The following is a 5,301-nucleotide window of genomic DNA, read 5'->3' as shown; positions in this document are numbered from 1 at the left end:
CTGATTTTTCACACGTCTTCGATGCCGGCTAGGGTTATGTTTAGGGATGCTCGGAAACAGCGAACCCTGAGGGTCCAGTTGCATGTGGGGCTGCGTAAAGGCTCCCCTGGGGAATTCTCTTGTACCCAAAGCCTTCCTTTGGTGACACTTCGAGATGGTCCAAAGGGGCTCGCAACGCATTTCCTGGGGCCTGATTTTTCACTCGTCTCCGATGACTGCTAGGGCTATGTTTAGGTTTGCTCGGAAACAGCGAACCCTGAGGGTCCAGTTGCATGTGGTGCTGCGTAAAGGCTCCCCTGGGGAGTTTACTTGTACCCAAAGCCTTCCTTTGGGGGCACTTTTGGATGGTCCAAAGGGGCTCGCAACGCATTTCCTGGGGCCTGATTTTTCACTCGTCTCCGATGATGGCTAGGGCTACGTTTAGGTTTGCTCATGAACAGCGAACCAGGAGGGTCCAGTTGCATGTGGGGCTCCGTAAAGGCTCCCCTGGGGAGTTCACTTGTACCCAAAGCCTTCATTTGGTGACACTTTTGGATGGTACAAAGGGGCTTGCAACGGGTTTTCTGGGGCCCAGGTTTTCAGTCTTCTCCCATGCCGGCTAGTGATATATATAGCGTTGCTCGGAAAAATCGAACCCGGAGGGTCCATTTGCATGTGGGGCTGCGTAAAGGCTCCTCTGGGGAGTTCACTTGTACCCAAAGCCTTCCTTTGGGGGCACTTTTGGATGGGCGAAAAGGGCTCGTAACGCATTTCCTGGGGCCTGATTTTTCAGTCGTCTTCGATGCCGGCTAGCGCTATGTTTAGGGATGCTTGGAAACAGCGAACCCGGAAGGTCCAGTTGCATGTGGGGCTGCGTAAAGGCTCCCCTGGGGAGTTCACTTGTACCCAAAGCCTTCCTTTGGGGGCACTTTTGGATGGGCGAAAAGGGCTCGCAAGGCATTTCCTGGGGCCTGATTTTTCAGTCGTCTTCGATGCTGGCTAGTGTTATGTTTAGGGATGCTCGGAAAAATCGAACCCAAAGGGTCCAGTTGCATGTGGGGCTGCGTAAAGGCTCCCCTGGGGAGTTCTCTTGTACCCAAAGCCTTCCTTTGGGGGCACTTTTGGATGGGCGAAAAGGGCTCGCAACGCATTTCCTGGGGCCTGATTTTTCACTCGTCTCCGATGACTGCTTGGGCTATGTTTAGGGTTGCTCGGAAACAGCGAACCCGGAGGGTCCAGTTGTATATGGGGCTGCGTAAAGGCTCCCCTGGGAAGTTCAGATGTACCCAAAGCCTTCCTTTGGGGGCACTTTTGGATGGGGGAAAAGGGCTCGCAACGCATTTACTGGGGCCTGATTTTTCACACGTCTTCGATGTCGGCTAGGGCTATGTTTAGGGATGCTCGGAAACAGCGAACCCGGAGGGTCCAGTTGCATGTGGGGCTGCGTAAAGGCTCCCCTGGGGAGTTCTCTTGTACCCAAAGCCTTCCTTTGGTGACACTTCGGGATGGTCCAAAGGGGCTCGGAACGCATTTCCTGGGGCCTGATTTTTCACTCGTCTCCGATGACTGCTAGGGCTATGTTTAGGTTTGCTCGGAAACAGCGAACCCGGACGGTCCAGTTGCATGTGGGGCTGCGTAAAGGCTCCCCTGGGGAGTTTACTTCTACCCAAGACTTCCTTTGGGGGCACTTTTGGATGGTCCAAAGGGGCTCGCAACGCATTTCCTGGGGCCTGATTTTTCACTCGTCTCCGATGACGGCTAGGGCTACGTTTAGGTTTGCTCATGAACAGCGAACCAGGAGGGTCCAGTTGCATGTGGGGCTGCGTAAAGGCTCCCCTGGGGAGTTCACTTGTACCCAAAGCCTTCATTTGGTGACACTTTTGGATAGTCCAAAGGGGCTTGCAACACGTTTTCTGGGGCCCGGGTTTTCAGTCTTCTCCCAAGCCGGCTAGTGATATATTTAGCGTTGCTCGGAAAAATCGAACCCGGAGGGTCCATTTGCATGTGGGGCTGCGTAAAGGCTCCCCTGGGGAGTTCACTTGTACCCAAAGCCTTCCTTTGGGGGCACTTTTGCATGGGCGAAAAGGGCTCGTAACGCATTTCCTGGGGCCAGATTTTTCAGTCGTCTTCGATGCCGGCTAGGGCTATGTTTAGGGATGCTCAGGAACAGCGAACCCGGAGGGTCCAGTTGCATGTGGGGCTGCGTAAAGGCTCCCCTGGGGAGTTCACTTGTACCCAAAGCCTTCCTTTGGGGGCACTTTTGGATGGGCGAAAAGGGCTCGGAACGCAATTTCTGGGGCCTTATTTTTCAGTCGTCTTCGATGCCGGCTAGTGTTATATTTAGGGATGTTCGGAAACAGCGAACCCGGAGGGTCCAGTTGCATGTGGGTCTGCGTAAAGGCTCCCCTGGGGAGTTCTCTTGTACCCAAAGCCTTCCTTTGGTGACACTTTTGGATGGTCCAAAGGGGCTTGCAACGCGTTTTCTGGGGCCCGGGTTTTCAGTCTTCTCCTATGCCGGCTAGGGATATATTTAGGGTTGCTTTGAAAAATCGAACCGGGAGGGTCCAGTTGCATGTGGGGCTGCGTAAAGGCTCCCCTGGGGAGTTCTCTTGTACCCAAAGCCTTCCTTTGGGGGCACTTTTGCATGGGCGAAAAGGGCTCGCAACGCATTTACTGGGGCCTGATTTTTCAATCGTCGTCGATGCCGGTTAGGGATATGTTTAGGGATGCTCGGAAACAGCGAACCCGGAGGGTCCAGTTGCATGTGGGGCTGCGTAAAGGCTCCCCTGGGGAGTTCACTTGTACCCAAAGCCTTCCTTTGGTGACATTTCAGGATGGTCCAAAGGGGCTCGGAACGCATTTCCTGGGGCCTGATTTTTCACTCGTCTCCGATGACTGCTAGGGCTATGTTTAGGTTTGCTCGGAAACAGCGAACCCTGAGGGTCCAGTTGCATGTGTGGCTGCGTAAAGGCTCCCCTGGGGAGTTCACTTGTACCCAAAGCCTTCCTTTGGGGGCACTTTTGGATGGTCCAAAGGGGCTCGCAACGCATTTCCTGGGGCCTGATTTTTCAGTCATCTTCGATGCCGGCTAGGGCTATGTTTAGGGATGCTCGGAAACAGCGAACCCGGAGGGTCCAGTTGCATGTGGGGCTGCGTAAAGGCTCCCCTGGGGAGTTCACTTGTACCCAAAGCCTTCGTTTGGTGACACTTTTGGATGGTCCAAAGGGGCTTGCAACGCGTTTTCTGGGCCCCGGGTTTTCAGTCTTCTCCCAATCGTCTAGTGATATATTTAGCGTTGCTTGGAAAAGTCGAACCGGGAGGGTCCAGTTGCATGTGGGGCTGCGTAAAGACTCCCCTGGGGAGTTCTCTTGTATCCAAAGCCTTCCCTTGGGGGCACTTTTGGATGGGCGAAAAGGGCTCGCAACGCATTTCCTGGGGCCTGATTTTTCAGTCGTCTTCGATGCCGGCTAGGGCTATGTTTAGGGATGCTCGGAAACAGCGAACCCGGAGGGTCCAGTTGCATGTGTGGCTGCGTAAAGGCTCCCCTGGGGAGTTCACTTGTACCCAAAGCCTTCCTTTGGGGGCACTTTTGGATGCGCGAATGGGGCTTCTAACGCATTTCCTGGGGCCTGATTTTTCAGTCGTCATCGATGCCGGCTAGGGCTATGTTTAGGGATGCTCAGAAACAGCGAACCCGGAGGGTCCAGTTTCATGTGGGGCTGCGAAAAGGCTCCCCTGGGGAGTTCTCTTGTACCCAAAGCCTTCATTTGGTGACACTTTTGGATGGTCCAAAGGGGCTCGCAACGCATTTCCTGGGGCCTGATTTTTCACTCGTCTCCGATGACTGCTAGGGCTAAGTTTAGGTTTGCTCATGAACAGCGAACACGGAGGGTCCAATTGCATGTGGGGCAGTGTAAAGGCTCACCTGGGGAGTTCACTTGTACCCAAAGCCTTCCTTTGGTGACACTTTGGGATGGTCCAAAGGGGCTTGCAACGCATTTTCTGGGCCCCGGGTTTTCAGTCTTCTCCCAATCGGCTAGTGATATATTTAGCGTTGCTCGGAAAAGTCGAACCCGGAGGGTCCAGTTGCATGTGGGGCTGCGTAAAGGCTCCCCTGGGGAGTTCACTTGTACCCAAAGCCTTCCTTTGGGGGCACTTTTGGATGGTCCAAAGGGGCTCGCAACGCATTTCCTGGGGCCTGATTTTTCACTCGTCTTCGATGCCGGCTAGGGCTACTTTTAGGTTTGCTCAGGAACAGCGAACCCTGAGGGTCCAGTTGCATGTGGGGCTGCGTAAAGGCTCCCCTGGGGAGTTCTCTTGTACCCAAAGCCTTCCTTTGGTGACACTTTTGGATGGGCGAAAAGGGCTTGCAACGCATTTCCTGGGGCCAGATTTTTCAGTCTTCTTCGATGCCGGCAAGGGCTATGTTTAGGGATGCTGGGAAACAGCGAACCCTGAGGGTCCAGTTGCATGTGGGGCTGCGTAAAGGCTCCCCTGGGGAGTTCTCTTGTACCCAAAGCCTTCCTTTGGTGACACTTTTGGATGGTCCAAAGGGGCTCGGAACGCATTTCCTGGGGCCTGATTCTTCACTCGTCTCCGATGACTGCTAGGGATATGTTTAGGTTTGCTCGGAAACAGTGAACCCGGAGGGTCCAGTTGCATGTGGGGCTGCGTAAAGGCTCCCCTGGGGAGTTCTCTAGTACCAAAAGCCTTTTTTTGGGGGCACTTTTGGATGGTCCAAAGGGGGTCGCAACGCATTTCCTGGGGCCTGATTTTTCACTCGTTTCCGATGACGGCTAGGGCTACGTTTAGTTTTGCTCAGGAACAGCGAACCTGGAGGGTCCAGTTGCATGTGGGGCTGCGTAAAGGCTCCCCTGGGGAGTTCTCTTGTATCCAAAGCCTTCCTTTGGGGGCACTTTTGGATGGGCGAAAAGGGCTCGCAATGCATTTCCTGGGGCCTTATTTTTCAGTCGTCTCTGATGCCGGCAAGGGCTATGTTTAGCGATGCTCGGAAACAGCGAACCCGGAGGGTCCAGTTGCATGTGGGGCTGCGTAAAGGCTCCCCTGGGGAGTTCACTTGTACCCAAAGCCTTCCTTTGGTGACACTTTGGGATGGTCCAAAGGGGCTTGCAACGCATTTTCTGGGGCCTGATTTTTCAGTCATCATCGATGCCGGCTTGGGCTATGTTTAGGGATGCTCAGGAACAGCGAACCCGGAGGGTCCAGTTGCATGTGGGGCTGCGTAAAGGCTCCCCTGGGGAGTTCACTTGTACCCAAAGCCTTCGTTTGGTGACACTTTTGGATGGTCCAAAGGGGCTTGCA

Source organism: Anas platyrhynchos, chromosome 34 (assembly GCF_047663525.1).
Source record: "Anas platyrhynchos isolate ZD024472 breed Pekin duck chromosome 34, IASCAAS_PekinDuck_T2T, whole genome shotgun sequence".
NCBI lineage: Eukaryota > Metazoa > Chordata > Aves > Anseriformes > Anatidae > Anas > Anas platyrhynchos.
The sequence above is the reverse complement of the archived record's forward strand: the minus strand, read 5'-3'. Positions refer to the sequence as shown.